The sequence below is a fragment of the Dromiciops gliroides genome, chromosome 1 (assembly GCF_019393635.1).
Source record: "Dromiciops gliroides isolate mDroGli1 chromosome 1, mDroGli1.pri, whole genome shotgun sequence".
Lineage (NCBI taxonomy): Eukaryota > Metazoa > Chordata > Mammalia > Microbiotheria > Microbiotheriidae > Dromiciops > Dromiciops gliroides.
Window position 1 is genome coordinate 713,088,183 of NC_057861.1, and position 19,896 is coordinate 713,108,078.

Here is a 19,896-nt window from a genome sequence, read left to right on the forward strand (position 1 = left end):
GTACATGGTACATCAACTAAAAACAACAACTATTATGTTTCTTCATGGTATGGTTTTACTCCTGATTCTTGAAGGCAATGACAAGATAATATAAGCTCTGATTGCTCCTATCTAACCAAGTAAAACAAAACGAACTAAAACAAAAAAAATTCTGAAGATGGGACCAGTAAAAGAAACCATGTGAATTATTCAAGGATGAAATTAGTTATGTTTGGAGAGGCTTACCATCAGAGCACTGGACCAGTGCTCACCATAATGCACACAACCTCAGATCATATAAGCTTTCTTAGCTTCCATAACACACTGTGCAAATTAGAATGTCCTGTTATCGTTATTCCCCCAATATTCTAGTGGATTTTTGAATATTTTTTACTTATATTTGTTCTTTTATGAATAATCTAGAAAAGAGAATAATAGAAGAATAACACTTTCAAGAAGAGAAATGAAAATAAATCTAAGTTTAGATGGGTTCATAAATTCTAAGTAGTGCTACCATGATAGATTCCATTCATTTACAGACATCAGTCAAAACAAAGTATATGCAACATAATCACATGCAGTCATATTCTAATAATAAAAATAATGCTATCTTCCATTTATATGGTAAGTTATAGCTTAAAAAGTATTTTGCTTAAAAGCTCTATGAGATATAAAGTGAAATACTAATTAATAAATTAATTACATTAAAATAAAATCATAAATATGAAAAAAAGGCAGTGTGAAGTTCTACAACTAAATATATCTCCTAAGTAAAGAGAGTAGAAGGAAAGAAATTAAGGAAGTAAATCCTAAGGAGGGGGGCAGGGACAAAGTAGGCAATGGTTATAAAAGGCAGAAATTGTGTTGGTGGGACTGTGATAAGACAGGCACACTAAGACAATGTTGGAAGAATTGCATATTGGCTATTTACTCAGGAGAACAGTTTAGAAAAATGTGATAAAATTACTATATTTCTCATACACTTATATATGAATGAATGTTTATGAATGTTACATATCTATGAAGTTTATTATATATATATAAACATGCATATACAGATGTATATGTATGGGTATTGTCTCTCTCTCTCTCTCTCTCTCTCTCTATATATATATATATATATATCTCAAAATATCCATATCCTAATTTTATATGATATCCCCCCAAATGGGGGGGGGAGTATATTCATATTAGCTGGGGAGTTAATGTAGTAAAACGTTACTGTGAAATAAGAAACAACAAATTTGAGTGAACCAGTTATATTAGGGAAGAGAAAAAGATATGTGTGTAAGTAGAAGCAGAAAAAATATATACATGCACATAACTATATCAAGATAAATGAAAACTACTAAAAAGCAGTTGAACTAAAAAAATAAAGTCTTCATTCTATGCTATAGATAATTAAACACATCTCCCTTCAAAGAATGGAAAAATGATCATCTATAGGTACCAAAAGGCAGTATACACTATCAGAATATTTTTGTTACCAATTTGGCTCCACAACTTTTTTTTTTACACTGGAAGGTTCAAAAGTAGATGGGAAATATATCAGGAAATTTCTGTGGTGTAATAAAAAAATGAATCCATCTATAGAACTTTTAAGAAAGAAAGAAAAGAAATGAGGGGAGGGAGCGAGGAAGGAAGGAAGGAAGGAAGGAAGGAAGGAAGGAAGGAAGGAAGGAAGGAAGGAAGGAAGGAAGGAAGGAAGGAAGGAAGGAAAAACATGTCAAAGGGATCTTCTATCAGAAGGTAACAAGAAATTCATGTACAAGACTTCGCCCAATGCAGTACATGTGGCTACTAAGCCACTAATTATAGTATGACTATTCTGTCCTGAGGCTCTGAAACTACCAGAAATATATGGACTCTGGCTCAAAAATTTGCATTAAAACAGTCCCTGAATTACTTTATACCTGCTACTAAAGTAATAGTCCTTAATGAGTTCTCATGCCTTATCAGAGAGACTTCCCCTTTGCTTCTTTAGCCTGCTAAGTCTCTGGAGGTGAGCCACGTCTTTCCTGGAAGCTTATGGCTTGATTTCTATTCTGGCCTTAACAAACATTAAAAAAATACCATCTATCCACTCAGGCTTTGTCTACAACAGGACTCCTAGAGTAGTTTAAAGATCATTAAATTTGGAGTTGGGATGCCAGGGTTCAAATAAACTCAAAGAATTAATAGTTAGGTCACCATGAAGTTCTTTCTTTGAGATTGCTTCCTTATCAACCCACTTTATTTATGAAGGGGTTAAAGTACTTTATAATCTTTAAAGTGCCATAGAAATGAATGTTAATTCCTACCTTTCTTCCCTTAACTCTCTACTCCTTACCATGTTTCTTTAGCATTGTATTTTATTATTAATCTCATAGACTTCTGAATAGAGGAAATGGTGCTTTCTGTGTATACCTGGCCAGTGCGCCACCTAGCTGCTCCCATTACTTTCTCCTAGACACAGTTTAAGTACTCATCTTTCAACTCCTATTTCTCTTATCATCTGGACAGCTTTCATATACTGCCTTGATGTTGAATTTTGTCGTCCATGTACATTTTGACTGTTAGTGAAGTTTTATTACTTTAGGTGATTCAAGAAAATGATATATCAGATGTCTACAACAATATAACTGGAAAGAACAACAACAGGAATCAGAAGCAAACAGTGTGTAATTATAATAACCAAGCTTGGCCCTGAAAAAGAGATATTGGAATACACTTCTCTTCCTGATTTTTAAGCTTTTTTTCTGCTTTTTAAAATTTTTTGTTATAAAGGATGACTCTCTTCATGGCAGAAAGGAAGGGATATGTTGGGAAATTAATATGGTATAAAATAAAACATCTCACAATCTTCTGGGGTGGGTAGAAGAAGGCATATCATAGTAGAGAGCAGTGACTTGTTCCGCAGAAGATGAATAGTCAAAGGATATTAACAAGCAGTTTTCTAAGGAAGATACCCAACCTAGCAACAGTTGTATGGGAAAAGAATACTATAAAATACTAAGTAAAGCATTTCATACTATCCAATGGGCAATATGACAGAAAAGGAAAATAACAAATGTTAGAGGGGCTTTGGGAAAACAAATCCATTAATGCAGCCATTGGTGAACTGTAAATTGATTCAGGCTTTCTGGAAAGAAATTAAGAATTATTGCCAAGTGTTACTAAAATGTGTATAACCTTTGACCCAGCAGTAGCACTAGTAGACATAGCACCAAAAAGGTCAAAAAAAGAGGGAAAAGATCCATATTTACAAAAAATGGGGCAGCATTCCCCATCAATTGGAAAATAGCTAAATAAATTATAATATTTGAATGTAACAGAATAATACTGTGCTTCATCAAAAAATGATGAAGACATGAACTTAGAGATGCTTGGAAAGACTTTTATGAACTGATGCACAGTGAAGTGAGCAGAACAAGAAAAATGATCCATACAATAACAACTTTGTAAAGACAGACACCTCTGTTTTGGGTTTTTTTTTTTTTTGGTTTGGTTGTTTTTGTTTTGTTTTGTTTTGGGTTTTGGTGAGGCAATTGGGGTTAAGTGACTTGCCCAGGGTCACACAGATAGTAAGTGTTAAGTGTCTGAGGCCGAATTTGAACTCAGGTACTCCTGACTCCAGGGCTGGTGCTCTATCCACTGCTCCACCTAGCTGCTCCAAGAGACACCTCTGAAATAATTGAAAACTAATCAACACAATCAGCAAACATGATTCTAGATAAGTGATGGTGAAGCATGCTCCCTACTCTGGGCAGAGAGATGCAGGAAGGCTGCATGATAAAAACTTATTTATGGACATGGCTAATGTGTGAATTTTCTTTTCTCGATGGTGCATATTTTAAATATTTTTATTTTTTTAAGTTGGAGATTGAGGTGAGAAGAGAAAAAAAGCATTTGTTCATTAAAATGTATTATAAAAATGAAAGTATGCTGATTCTAGAGTCCAAGGACTTGGGTCTAAATGCTGCCTTTACCTGTGATCTCAGGCAAGCCATTTACCCTTTTGGCATTACTTTTCTCATTTGTAGAATGAGGGGGTTGGACTCTCCCATTTCTAAATCTAGGATCCAATTATAATTTCCAAAACATACCTGCACACCACTCCCTTGAGGTTGGGGATATCAAGGAAATTAATAGTAGTGCTTATAGAATGCTCTAAGGTTTGTAAAATATTTTTCCCTTGTTTTCCTTTTAAGCTTTGGTTGTATATCCGCTGATTGCAGCACAATGTTCTGTACTCAGGAGATGTCCCCTAATTTTTTTTCCTGATGGATTTTGCAGATGACTACCCAAAACAGGTCCCATCCAATATTGTACTTAGCTCCTGCCATCATACTGTAACTCTATTGCAGCATTTCTCTCTATTTGCTGCTTCATCTATGCATTCATTTATTTAAGCAATTAGGAGAGAGCTCCTTTATATATTCATTCTAGCCTGAAAGAGCTGACAGTTCAATTGGATGCAACAGCAAAGTCCCTAAAGTTACAAGCTCTTATAATTAGTAATTGACTTCAGAGGATTTAACAACAATGACAAACATGCCCACATTCCCAATCCCTGCTAACACAGAAGAATAATCATCTTTAATATACTGTATTAGTACCATAGACATAGGGATGCATCAAATACTCTACTAACTGATGGATATACTCGGTTGTATGTGATTAAAAGATAATACATTGGGTAAAAATGATTAAGCTAAAAAGGTCACAGCAACAGCAGAAAAATGCCAAATGGTGGGTAACTGATTTGTATGGCTTCATTCTTAAGTACTTGCTTGGTTTATTAAAAAGCTAAGGGACTGAATTTGCCCTAGTTTAATTCCCATGGAGATCAGAGGGAAATGTAGAGTTTTCTTGGTCTTTTGTTATCTCGAAGAAAGAGTATTGTCCTTTTTGAGAAATACCCATATCATCTATACTTTTCTATGTAGGATAGTGGCAAAAGCATCAGCTTTGAAGGGAAAAGAGTTCTACTGTATCCTAGCTTTGTGATCCTTGACAAGTAAAAATCATTCTGAGCCTCCTTTGTTGCAGAATATGGAAAATATTGATATGGATGTGGATAATGATGACTTCCCTACCTGCCATAGACTATAGCCAGGAGACTCAAAAGAGAGAATATGGATTAAAGCCATGTGAAAACTAAAAATGGCAGCAGTGACTCTAGGAAACTAATGAGAATTCAAGTTAAAGAACATAAAAGAAGGAAATTCTCCTCCTGGTCTCTCCCATTTTTCCACTGAAAATTTTTTCTTTCTTTCTCTTTTTCTTTCTTTCTTTCTTTCTTTCTTTCTTTCTTTCTTTCTTTCTTTCTTTCTTTCTTTCTTTCTTTCTTTCTTTCTTTCTTTCTTTCTTTCTTTCTTTCTTTCTTTCTTTCTTTCTTTCTTTCTTTCATTGATTCTTTATTTTTAGCCCAAGTTAAAAAACCATGGCAGCATGATGTCATGTCTAGAGGACTAGAAGACATGGGCTCAAATTTCAACCTTGCACCCCCAACTAATCAATGGTCAAAGGATATGAACAGCAGTTGTAGACCAAAACAAATCAAACCTATCTATAGTCATATAAAAATGCTCTAAATTACTATTGATTAGAGTAATGAAAATTAAGACAATTCTGAGATATATCCTCACACCTATCAGAGTAGCAAATATAACAAAAAAGGAAAACATTGGATGTTGGAGGTCCCATGGGAAAACTGGGTTGCTAATCTACTGTTGTTGGAGTTATGAACTGATCCAACCATTCTGGAGAACAATTTGGACCTTTGCCCAGAGGGCTATAAAACTCTGCATACCACTTGATCCAACAATACTACTGCTAGGTTTATATAGCAAAGAAATCCCCCCAAAAGAGAAAAAGACCTATTTGTACAAAATTATTTCTAACAGCTCTTTTTGTGGTGGCTAATAATTGGAAATCAAAGGAATGCCCATCAATTGGGAAATGGCTAAACAAACAGTGGCATATGATTGTGATGGACTACAGAGAAAGAAGTGATAGTATCTGAAAATAGATGGAAATACATTTTTCTTCTTCTTCTTCTTCTTCTTCTTCTTCTTCTTCTTCTTCTTCTCTTCTTCTTCTTCTTCTTCTTCTTCTTCTTTTTTTTGGTGAGGCAATTGGGGTTGGGTGGCTTGCCCGGGGTCAAACGGCTGGTGGGTGTTGGGTGTCTGGGGCCGGATTTGGGCTCGGGTGCTCTGTCTACTGTGCCACCTAGCTGCCCCTGGAAACACATTTAAGAAATTTTTTTTTCTCTTTGACAATTCCTCAGTCTAAAGTTTGGGGAGTTTTTTGACTGTTTTCTCTCACAACCTAGCTAATGTGGGAATGTTTTCCATGACTACTCATGTATAACTGATTTTGAAATGCTTGAGTGGGTGGGGGGTAGGAATGGGGGAGGAAGAGAAGTTGGAACACAATTTTTTAAAAAAATTGATGTTAAAATTTGTTTTTACATATATTTTGGAAAATAAAATTCTATTCATTAAAAAAATAAAAATAAAAAAATGATTGTGATGGAATATTATTGTGCTATAAGAATGATAAACAGGATGATTTCAGAAAGGCCTGTAAAGATTTAAATGAACTGATGTATAATGAAGTTAGCAGAACTAGGAGAATATTTTGTACAGTGACAGCATTACTGTTTAATGAAGAACTGTGAATGACTTAATTATTCTCAGAAATGCAATGATCCAAGAAAATCCCAAAGGACTAATGATAAAGCATACTATCCACCTCCAAAGAAAGAACTGATATTGATGGAACACAGACTGATGCATTCTATTTTTCACTTTCTTTCATTTTTTCTTTTATACAAGTTTTCTTATACAAAATGACTAATATGTAATGTTTTAAATAATTGCAAATGCATAACCTATATCTGATTGCTTACAGCCTCAGGGAAGGGTTAAGGGGAGGGTGGGAAGGAGGAAAAGAATTTGGAACTCAAAACCTTAAATAAAAATATTTATTATTATTAAAAAAATTAAAATGAAACATAATTTTAAAAATTCAACCTTGATAGTTGAATTAGTTGTGTTAACATGAACTAGTTAACTTTACTTAGTTTTGAGTAAGTAAGACATACTATTATAGATGGATTGGGATTTGCAGTGTTAGAAGGATTTCCCACACTGATCAAAACAGAAATCTTTGCTATAAGAACCAGCTGCACCAAGAATTTGCCAACTACTGGAGGATTTCACACTTCTCTATAGGTTTCTCACTCTTTATTCTGCAGCTACCACCAGACTAATTCATTTGCAGACTTTCCATCTGGATAGATATAGGAATGTCTACACTTGAAATAAAACTGCACTGGTTAGTCACCACTATGTCATGTCCAAATTAGTGAAGCAGAAAACTGAATGAGTAGTCAAAAGACCTGGGTTCTAGTCCCTGATCTACAAATAATTCATAGTGACCTTGGGAAAGTCACTTTATCTCTGCAAGGCTTGAATTTCTCATGAGAAAGGTAGATATATTTTACTGTGATATTAGAAATAGGCAACTCGTTAAGGCTGTATCAGAGAATGCTGATCTCCATGGTGAGAGAATATTTTCTCCTGGGAGCTCTCCACACTGAAGAAATCATAGGTCCAGGCAAAAGAACAGTCAATAACATGGAGAGTCACTGTCCTATCTATCTCCCTATGTTCCTATGATGTTGAAATCAGTAACAGAAACTTTTTTTTAAAAGAAAGTAGTTAAAAGAACAAAGGCTAATATTTATTTTGAGTATCAGCAAAGCCACCCACATTGCACAGAAGAGCAGGTCAACCCCCTGTAATTTCAGCATTGAATCTCATAATTTGTGGAACAAGAATGAAAAGGAAGTCATCTAAATTTACCCATTGCAGTGTCTACATTGGCAGCCTCTTGTGAAATTGGAGACTGGAGTGGTAAATACCTTTTTTTAAGCCCATGGTCCCACAGAGGCCATCAAGGAAGTCCCTCTAGTAAACTAGGTCAGAGGAGAATGTGCAGGAAAGTTTATACTTTGAAAGCATAGAACAGACAAACATGACTGTCAATTCCATTTAACTGTTTCAGTTTCAATTTTACTTCCTCTGGGGATAATATACCAATAGTACTAAAATTTTGGTCTGGCCAAAGCAGAGAAGAGGCTAGCAACAAGGAGAAAAGGGATATAACCTCAGGAGAGTTACTTGTAGGATAAAGCTTGACATGAATTTCTGGTCAGGTATTGATTCAAAATGGATAGAATCAAAATGTTAGAGCCAAAAAAGGATGTTAGAGACCATTGATTCTAATACACCCATTTTTATAAGGAAGGAAATGGAATCTTAAAATGGCACTATGATGTCATCAAAGTAAAACAGTGAGTTAATGGCAGAGCCAGAATTGGAATTCAGGACTCCTGATTCCCAGGTGAATTTTCTGTGTCTTACACTGCTTCCCAAATAAAGAGAATGATTTCCCAACAAAAGAGCATAGGTGCCAAAGAATATGTTGGAAATCTCCTAAACACCCTCTGAAAATGAATCATAACTTCTTAAAACGTTGGGCCTAGAATCTATCAAATCAAAATAGAGCCATGTGAATAAATGATTGTACTCACTGCCAGTATTATCTACCTAGAGAACATGATGGCAAGAACAGCATTTCCTTTTGAAATATAACTAAAATGTTCTTCTGAGGAATAGTTATGCTATATAATCTGTTTCATCATTTCTTGGAGGAGATGATTTTAATTCCTTCCCACCATTAGTAGATTTTTTTAACATGACATTTCCTTAGGAGATTCCATTTCATGTTGTGATACAGATAGACTGGGTTTGAGAGTCCAACAAAATTTAGTGTTACAGATGCAACTGATCATCCACCTGCCTTGTAGGGTTTTCAATAGAGAAGTAGCCACATTTGACACTAACTGAGGTAACCTATAAGAATGAACTCCGAAGGAAAGATGACAGGATATCAGGATGATCAGGATGTGGAGAATCCCTGATCCTACATAAACAATACATTGGGTTCTACAGGTATACAATTCTAATAAAGATAGAAAGAATCACTGTTAGACTCCCTCAGCCACCAGAGGAATTCACAGAGAAACCTCTGGAGTCCTGATCACGTCCTGGGATAGACAAGCTAGGGAAGATCTAGAACTCAGGACAGAAAGCTGAATGTAGGTGGGACTCCCTGCCTGAGCTTTGCAGTGCACATATCTCGTCTAGCAGGACATTCCCAGAACCTGCCACTGAGCTCTGTTTGGAAAGAACATCTTTGTTGAGTTCCCAAAGGCTCTAGTCCAACTCAACCCTGTCTACCTGAGACAAACAGAGCCTGAGTCCAGTTTCATTAACCAAGAGCTTCTAAATCCAGCCATAGTCTACTAGAGTCTCAGTCATTCTATCCAGGGTCCAGTGTGGTCCAGAGTGCTAAGCTTAGTTGTGAGAGAAATATTCTGGACAAGAACCAAATAATTCCTGAAGTTTTTGGTGGGAGTCTATACCAGAGCGGCAAACAAACAAACAAATAAACAAATGAACAAATGAATAACTAAATAAAAGCAATCTTGTCGATATTTTTTTCTGATAAGCCTTACTGTAAGGACTATGATAAACTCACTATCTGATAAAGCATACTACCTACCTCATAATGGAGACTTTTAAGATGCAGAGATTCAGGCTATAGAATAAGATATAGTTTTGAGGACAAGGATAATGAAATGACTTATTTTGTTTGAGTATGCAAATTTATTACAAAGAACATGTTTTTCTTGCTAAAAATGAGATGGGGATGAGACGGAGAGAAAAATATTTCTGTTTATTAAAAAAGCATTTAAATTTTAAAAATGGAAGGGATCTAAGAAATTAACCAACTTATTCCTTTTACAGATGAAGTACTGATGATGACAACAATGATGATGACTACAAGTGAAATTTAAAACCGTCTAAAATTTGCAAAAAGTAATCTCACTAACTCATTTATGTCACAAAACAACCCTGTGAGGTAGATGTTAGAGATATGCTCCATTTTTTAGGTAAGAAAACTGTGGTGAAGAGAGTTGCAGTGACTTGTCCCTGGTAACACAGTGACAGAGAGAGGTTACTTTTTTTTTTTTTTTTTTTGGTGAGGCAATTGGGGTTAAGTGACTTGCCCAGGGTCACACAGCTAGTAAGTGTTAAGTGTCTGAGGACGGATTTGAACTCAGGTACTCCTGACTCCAGGGCTGGTGCTCCATCCACTGCGCCACCTAGCTGCTCCGAGAGGTTACATTTTGACTCTCCTTTGTCTGATGACAAGTCTAGCATCTTATCTAATTTACACCACAGGGGATGAATTACTACAATATCATGATTAACGATAGAGTTAGGATGAAGATCCTGATTTCTTGAACCCCTCTCTCCAGTTCCATTTCTTTCCATTATATGATACCAGGACTATAGTAATAGAATAATATTTTGGATATGCAAAAAGCAATCACTGATACCAAAGAAGTGAAATGGAAAATACATTTTCAAAAAAAAAGAAGTAGCTAAATGTTGAATGATGTATTCAATATGACCAAAATCCCAAATGTGTGGTAATATGTTCATAGAAGGTGGTCTGAAAAGAGGGGACAAAAGGGGAGGGATTGAGATGGAAGGAGAAAGGAAGGGAAAAGTGGGGAGAAAAGTGTATGGGAGGACAGGGAAGGAAGAGGAAGGGAAGCATTCTAAAATATTTTGCTGGCATGAACCTATGTAGTATCTTGGATACAGTGCTTTGCCTGGAGTTAGGACGAATTGTGTTCAGATTCAGCTTCAGACACTTTATATTTAAGTTACCATAGACAAGTAACTTAACATCTGTTTGACTCAGTTTACTCAAGTATAGAATGGGGATAATAATAGGACCTACCTTCAAGGGTTTGTGTAAGGATCCAATGAAGTGATATTTGTAATATGCTTAGCATGTTACCTAGCACATAGTAAGTACTATATAAATAGTAAATTATTGTTATTATTATTTATTGCTATTATTATGTCCACATAGGATGTAAGCAAAATGAACATGGCTATGCCTTGCTATCCACTAATATACTCAGAGAATCTTTGATTTAGGATGGGAAGGAAATTTAGAGGTCATACAGTGCAAGGTACTCATTTTACATATGAGGAAATTATGCCCAGGGAGAATAAGTGATTAGCGATAGGTCTCAGAAGTTTTGTCAGAGGCAAGATTTGAACCCAGAGCTAGCATCTTTGTCACTGTACCATCCAGCTTTGTATCTGCTACACCACAAGAAATCACATTAGGGCTTGGCTGCTCAAGAAAGTGGTAAATTTCCTTAATTATCAGAATCACTCTCATTGCATTGGTCTGGTGGCAAAGTTTCAACACTGATCAAACAGAGAATAATGATACAGATGCTATCCATGCTTATGACTGGAGTTGTCATAGGAATTTTCTCTTTTGAATTTTCAAAGATTTTTAGAACTTTCAATTTGGCCAAATGGGAAATTGAAATAAGCACAAATTGGCACAGGTAGAGGGAGTTGCCTATATTGATTAAAATCACAGGTCTCATTTAATTTTTTTTTTTTTGGTGAGGCAGTTGGGGTTAAGTGACTTGCCCAGGGTCACACAGATAATGTGTTAAGTGTCTGAGTCCAGATTTGAACTCAGGTCCTCCTGAATCCAGGGCTGGTGCTCTATCCACTGCACTACCTAGCTGCCCTTCATTTAATTTTTTTAAAAAATCTTATACTAATTAAAATTAACTTGAATATCTAATTTGTTCATTACTGTTGTTTATTTTGTTTTTCTTCTTTTTGTGGTTGTTATTTATGAAAAATCATTTAATACCATCAAGAAAAATGCAGTCTTGAAGCCCATTCTCCAACAAGGTATCTTTAATGTACATGTTAATTAAGTTCATACAAGTTTCCTTGACTGATGCAACCAGGAAGTTGAATTTGCTCAAGAAATTCTCTGATGCTCAATATCAAGTGAAGCATAAAACAGCAAAATTTGCCTAGAACTATCTCGATGGGGTCCTGTGCCAAAATGAAATAGAGTATGAGTTTTCTGTAGCTGGGGAGTTTCTCCAGATTACAGCTGCATTGATTGCATCATCCCAGAAAATGACAGGCAGTCCTCAATGTAAACCATAGGCTCTCTACAGAATTTAGCCACATGGGAAAAAATAAGGGGATGAAACTTGCATTTTGCCCAAGTTATGGCATGCAGTCAGATGGGCAGCCTGTTGCCTACATCTAATGCCCATCATCAGTACATGCATCTTGGACAGATACTACAAATGGAGGGAATTTGAGCTAAGAATTGAATAGAAGAAGTAGAGAAGGCTATATTACACTTGGGAGATTACATAGCATTTTCAGTACTCCTAAGCTATTCTCTGAAACAAAAAAGTTCATCTTTTTAATACTAGGGTTTTCAAGGTGGTGTTTTATAGTCATGAATCATGGAACACCATAATCTCCAAGGAATGAAAAAAAATACAGGTAACCCCAAGGGCACATGGTGGGCATAAACAGACTAAAGGATATTATGTAGGGTGGCTTATCAAAAATATTATTAGTATAATCTAGGACAAAAAAGGAACTATTTTGCAGCAGAAGAAAACAAAAACAAAACAAAATGAAAAAAAATCCTATTGTTTTTGAGATAAGAAGAACTGCATTTGAATCTTTGCTCTACTCTCTATTATAGATAGGATGGTGTAGTGGATACAGTACTGGATTGGAAGTCAGAAAGATTTGAAATCAAGATATACTTCAGAAATGGGAAATAACTTAACCTCTCTAGATCTCAGATTCCTCAAATAAGGGGGTTGAACTAAAAGGTTCCTAAGAATCTTATAATTCTATGTCTATGATCTAACCTTTAGGATCTTGAGTAAATGACTTTAGCCAGCTAGGTGCATAATAAGGCTTTTTGCTGTTCTAAATCTATGAACTTATGATGATAATGTTGATCTTTTGAAAGTGAAATACAACTATATAAACATTAAAGTATTTGTAGCTATAAACCTGTGATCCTACAATTGATCAAAAAGAAATCAGGTTATATATCTTCCTGAAGAGCTGTTGGACCCAAAGAAAATATTTTAAAATATTAAAAGACCAATTTCACAATCTATGGTTCACAATCTATGAAGAATTGTTGTTTTTTTGTATGTTTGTCTGCTTGTTTTAAAGACATAGATGAGAATTGGGAAGGCTGAAACAGTATGGATGTATTTCATTTTAAAGAGGCAGAGAGATTACTCAGCAATGAAAGCCTTGTTCTGCTTGGCCCATAAGGATAAAATCAGAAACAGAGGATGCAATTTAGAAAAATGTAAAATAAAAATCCTTTAATAATTACAGCTAACACTGGAATTTTCTGTTTCTGAAGGATTTTTTCCTTTCACTGGATATCTTCAAACAGAGGCTGGATGATTATTTTTTAGGTAATTTGTAGAAAAGATTATTTTCAGATATGGGTTGGAATCAATGGCCACTAAAGGCTCCTTCCCACTGACATTTTGATGCTTGGAAAGCATGCATCCTTCTAACTAGTGACATAAGTTATTAACAAATCAAGTGAAATTCACAGAATCCCAGTGGTTTCTATATTACATACAGGTAAAGGGGGAGAAGGAGGAAATTCATATTAAAATCAATAATAAGACCAGAGTAAATTACGTGGCATAATAGCTCTTAAAGGAGCAGTTTAACTCTGCTTATGAGCCTCAAGTAACCTTAGCAGTAGCTTCTCATAAAACTTAGGACTCATTATTTTGGCCTCATGCCACATGCTCAGAAGTAATTTGTTGTGTCCCCCAGCATCGAGGTAATTCTCCCCTTTTCATTTATTTATCACTCTAGACAGAAATAGTAAGTTCACATCCTGCTGTTCAACATCTCATGGCATTGTCCTGGGTCCTTTCAGTCATTCAGCATCTGGACCTGTCAATGCTATCTGCCTCAATTACAGGAGCATGCAGAGCTTACAATCTTTTAAAAAGCTGTCTGAGAGACAGATGTTCTATCAGTTCCTTATGTTCTGCTACTGGTCAGTGAGGTTTTATGTCTTTCTTGTTTGTTTGTTTTTTGTTTTTGTTTTGTTTTGCAGGGCAATGGGGGTTAAGTGACATGCCCAGGGTCACACAGCTAGTAAGTGTCAAGTGTCTGAGGCCAGATTTGAACTCAAGTGATCCTGAATCCAGGTCCGGTGCTTTATCAACTGCTCCACCTAGCTGCCCCTGTCTTTCTATTCTTTTGGAGGTTGAGGAAGTTACACAGAAGAGAAGGACCTTAGGGATGCTCTAGTTCAACAGTCTCTTTTACAAAAGAGCAAACTGAGATCCACAAATGAGAAAGGAAAGAGCTATGATGAGCACAGGGACTTGACCTGTGATTTGATGGGTATGGGGAACTTCTGACTCTGGAGCTCCCTCTACTAATGCAGTTCAACACTTCCCCACCAATTTATACTTTACAGTCTAGAGCACGGAGAGACTAAGTCACTTTCCTAGGGCTTCCTGGCTCCAAACTCAGGTCTCTACCTACCATAATAAACTGCCTATCCTTTATTCACTATACAGCATTAGAGAAACAGAAATAATTTCTAAAAATTAGGGGAGGAAAGCTATAAGTTTAAAGAGCAAAAACAGCTAGCTATATATCGGAAGGAAGAAGGATCTAGGGCTAGAAGGGAGCTCAAAGGCCATTTACTCTAACTTGATTCTTTTTATAAATTAAAAAAGTGAAGTATAGGAAGGTGAAGGGATTTGCAGGTTCAGGCAGGTCACAGACGTAACAGGCATCAGAGACATGATCAGAAATTAGATTTTTTTTCACTTCCAAGTCAATGCTCTTTTCCCACTATGCCATACTGCCTTCTGCTCCTGAAATTCTGACAGGAATCCTGATCATGGGGTGACATTTGTGTATCTTTTTTTTTAAACACTGTCAGTACTCTATTAACATCTTGCTCTAAACTATGTTTTAAATTTAAATAATTTTACTTATTATATATTAGAAAAATCAGTGTGGTATAATGGAAAGAATATTGGATTAAGATCCAAGGTACTTGGGTCATTTTTTATGCCATGAGCTACCTAACCTAATTCTTCAACTTCAATTGCATCACTTACTAGCTGTGTGACCCTGGGCAGGTCACTTAACCCCCATTGCCCCTCAAAAAAACCAAACCAAAACAAAACAAACAACTTCAATTGCATCACCTCACCTGGAAAATAAGAGAGGTAGACTAGATCACTTCAAAAGTCTCTAGAAGAAGTAATCCATTATTTTAATAGACATTCAAGCTGTGAAGTTAAAGCCCAAGAATAACCATGCACTTGGAGGGAGGACAACTAGTAAAAGTATGACCCATGAGGAAATAAGAGAACCCTGGAATTCTGGACTTATAAATCCAAACTCAGAATGACGTCAAATAGTATGTGATTTTTGGAGTTATACAACATCCTTGTTATATTCATGTAGCCATGCTGACTGGAAACACTACAATTTTATATTATCTAATATCAACTAGACCCTTGCTGTAGAAGAGCAATCCTTTTGCCCTTCCCTAAATTGATTTTCAATACCTCTCTCGACAGTAGCTGTTCCAAATCTTGTCTCTCCTCAAGCTTCTAATAACACATCCTTCCCATATCATCTCAACTGAGGATCTCATCTCATACTTTATTGAAAAAAATCAGGTCTTATCCCCTTCTCTTTCTTTTACATTCACCAAAACTCACTCCCCGCCAGGACTTCTTTTATTCTAGTCTCACATAATGACATGGTCTTTCTCCTTGCTAATGTCAAGTACTCTACATGTAATTTTGATATGATTGCTCCTGTCTTTTCCAACAAGTTGCTCCTATTCTCATCCCTACTCCTTTCTAACTTTCAATGTATTCTTACTTATAGATTCTTTTCCTGCTTCCAACAAAAATGCCCAAGTTTTTCTTTTCCCGAAACAAATCCCTCAATAGATTTGACTATCCTTTCTATTTATAGATGCTTTGAAAAAGACATCTAAACTTAGGGTTTCCACCTCCTTTTTTCTCATTCACTTCTAAACATACTGCAGTCTGACTTCCTCACTTAACTATCACAATTCTTTCTAAATTTAGTAATGATTATATATACATATATGTATTGTGTACATATGTAAAAATGATGTGATATAGATAGATAAATATAATTTATATGTGTGTGATTTTTTTCAACCAGGAAAAACTTGCCTTCTCACCTTCCCACCTATACCCTTCCAAGGGAGAACAAAAGAAAAACAAAATAACTATTACAAGCATGTATAGTTAAGTAAACCAATTTTTTCCACTGGTCATGTCCAAAAAGAAATATGAAGTGAGTGAGGTGAATAGATTACTAGAAAAGTTAGACATGATAGATGTCTGGAGAAAATTGAGTGGGGATAGAAAGGAATATACCTTTTTCTCAGCAGTACATGGCACATTTTCAAAAATTGACCATGTATTAGGGCACAAAAACATCATAGTCAAATGTAGAAAGGCAGAAATAGTAAATGCATCCTTCTCAAATCATGATGCAATAAAAATTACATGTAAGAAAGAGCCAGGGAAAAGTAGAATGAAAATCAATTGGAAACTAAATAATTTCATTCTAAAGAATGAATGGGCCAAACAAGAAATCATAGAAACAATCAATAACTTTATCCAAGAGAATGACAATAATGAGACAACATACCAAAATCTATGGGATGCAGCCAAAGCAGTGCTTAGGGGAAAATTTATAGATCTAAATGCTTACATGAATAAAAAAGAGAAAGAGGAGATTAATGAATCGGGCATGCAACTTAAAAAGCTAGAAAAAGAACAAATTAGAAATCCCCAATTAGACACTAAATTAGAGATCCTGAAAATTAAAGGAGAAATTAATAAGATTGAAAGCAAAAAAACTATAGAATTAATCAATAAAACTAAGAGCTGGTTTTATGAAAAAACCAATAAAATAGATAAAATATTGGTTAATTTGATTAAAAAAAAGAAAGAAGAAAACCAAATTACCAGTATCAAAAATGAAAAGGGTGATGTTACCACCAATGAAGTGCAAATTAAGTCAATAATTAGGAATTATTTTGCCCAACTGTATGCCAATAAATTTGACAATCTAAATGAAATGGATGAATATTTACAAAAATACAAACTGCCCAAGTTAACGGAAGAAGAAATAAAATCCTTAAATAAACCCATATTAGAAAAAGAAATTGAACAAGCCATTAATGAACTCCCTAAGAAAAAATCCCCAGGGCCAGATGGGTTTACGGGCGAATTTTACCAAACATTTAAAGAAAAATTAATTCCAATATTATACAAATTATTTGGAAAAATAGGTGAAGAAGGAGTTCTACCAAATTCGTTTTATGACACAAATATGGTGGTGATACCAAAACCAGGCAAAGCAAAAACAGAGAAAGAAAATTATTGACCAATTTCCCTAATGAATATTGATGCTAAAATCTTAAATAAGATATTAGCAAGGAGATTACAGCAAGTGATCACCAGGATAATACCCTATGACCAGGTGGGATTTATACCAGGAATGCAGGGCTGGTTCAACATTAGAAAAACTATTAACATAATCAACCACATCAATAAGAAAACCAACCAAAATCATATGATTATCTCAATAGATGCAGAGAAAGCTTTTGACAAAGTACAACACCCATTCCTAATAAAAACACTAGAGAGTTTAGGAATAGGGGGAGCTTTCCTTAGAATAATAAACAGTATCTACCTAAAGCCATCAGCAAGTATTATATGCAATGGAGATAAATTAGAGGCCTTCCCAATAAGATCAGGGGTGAAACAGGGATGTCCATTATCACCCCTATTATTTAATATTGTCCTAGAAATGTTAGCTTTAGCAATCAGAGAAGAGAAAGGAATTAAAGGAATTAGAATAGGCAAGGAGGAAACAAAACTATCACTCTTTGCAGATGATATGATGGTATACTTAAAGAATCCTAGAGAATCAACTCAAAAATTACTTGAAACAATTAACAACTTTAGCAAAGTAGCAGGATATAAAATAAATCCACATAAATCATCAGCATTTCTATACATGACCAACAAAGTCCAGCAGCAAGAGATAGAAAGAGAAATTCCATTTAAAGTAAGGGTAGATAATATAAAATACTTGGGGGTCTACTTGCCAAGACAAACCCAGGAACTCTATGAACACAACTACCAAACACTCTTCACACAAATCAAATCAAATCTAAATAATTGGAAAGATATCAATTGCTCATGGACAGGCAGAGCTAATATAGTAAAAATGACAATACTGCCTAAATTAATTTACTTATTCAGTGCCATACCAATCAGACTACCTAAAACTTATTTTATACAGCTAGCAAAAATAATAACAAAATTCATCTGGAAAAACAAAAAATCAAGAATATCCAGGGAAATAATGAAAAAAAATTCACAGGAAGGTGGGTTAGCGGTACCAAACCTGGAGCTCTACTATAAAGCGGCAGTCATCAAAACTATCTGGTACTGGCTAAAAAATAGAGTGGTAGATCAATGGAATAGGCTAGGCTCAGGAAATGCAGTAGTTAATGACACTAGTAATGTAGTGTTTGATAAACCCAAAGACTCCAGCTTCTGGAATAGGAACTCAGTATTTGACAGAAACTGCTGGGAAAACTGGAAGATAGTATGGCAGAAATTAGGCATAGACCAACATCTTACACCTTATACTAAAATAAGGTCAAAATGGATACATGATTTAGACATAAGAGGTGATACCATAGGTAAATTAGGAGAGAAAGGAATAGTGTACCTATCAGATCTTTGTAAAGGAAAACAGATTTTGACCAAACAAGAGATAGAGTATATTATAAAATGCAAAATGGATGATTTTGATTATATTAAATTAAAAAAATTTTGTAGAAACAGAAGCAATGCATCCAAAATTGGAAGTGAGGCAGAAAGCTGGGAAACAATTTTTGAGGCCAGTGTTTCTGATAAAGGCCTCATCTCTAAAATATATAGGGAATTAAATCAAATTTATAAGAATCCAAGTCATTCCCCAATTGAGAAATGGTCAAAGGATATGAACAGGCAGTTTTCTGATGAAGAAACCAAAGCTATCTATTCCCATATGAAAAAATGCTCTAAATCTCTAATGATTAGAGAGATGCAAATTAAAACAACTCTGAGGTACCACCTGACACCTATCAGATTGGCTAAAATGACAAAAAAGGAAGATAATAAATGTTGGAGAGGCTGTGGGAAAATTGGAACACTAATGCATTGTTGGTGGAGCTGTGAACTGATCCAACCATTCTGGAGAGCAATTTGGAATTATGCCCAAAGGGTGATAAAGCTGTGCATACCATTTGACCCAGCAATTCCACTTTTAGGTCTTTTTCCCAAAGAAATCATGGAAGGGGGAAAGGGACCCACATGTACAAAAATATTTCTAGCTGCTCTTTACGTGGTAGCAAGGAATTGGAAGTTGAGGGGGTGCCCATCAATTGGGGAATGGCTGGACAAGTTGTGGTATATGAATACAATGGAATACTACTGTGCTGTAAGAAATGATGAGCAGGAGGAGTTCAGAGAAACCTGGAGGATCTTATGTGAGCTGATGATGAGTGAGATGAGCAGAACCAGAAGAACATTGTACAAAGTGTCATCAACATTGAGTGTTGACCTACTGTGATGGACTATATTCTTCTCACCAATGCAATGGTACAGAAGAGTTCCAGGGAACTCATGATAGAAGAGGATCTCCAAATCCAAGAAAAAAAAAAAGAACTGTGGTGTATAGATGCTGATTGAACCTATTTCTTTTGTTTTGGGTGCTGTTGTTTTTTTTTTTTCTATTTTGAGGTTTTGCATCACTACTCTGATTTTTTCTCTTGTAACAGGATTAATGCAGAAATAGGATTAAT

General features: G+C 35.4%; 1 protein-coding gene across 2 annotated transcripts in view; it reads right to left on the reverse strand.

The window, feature by feature from the left end:
• The window catches only part of GRM7 (glutamate metabotropic receptor 7), a 995,782-nt gene that overhangs the window by 289,349 nt on the left and 686,537 nt on the right, over nt 1-19,896 (reverse strand). The window lies entirely within an intron of this gene.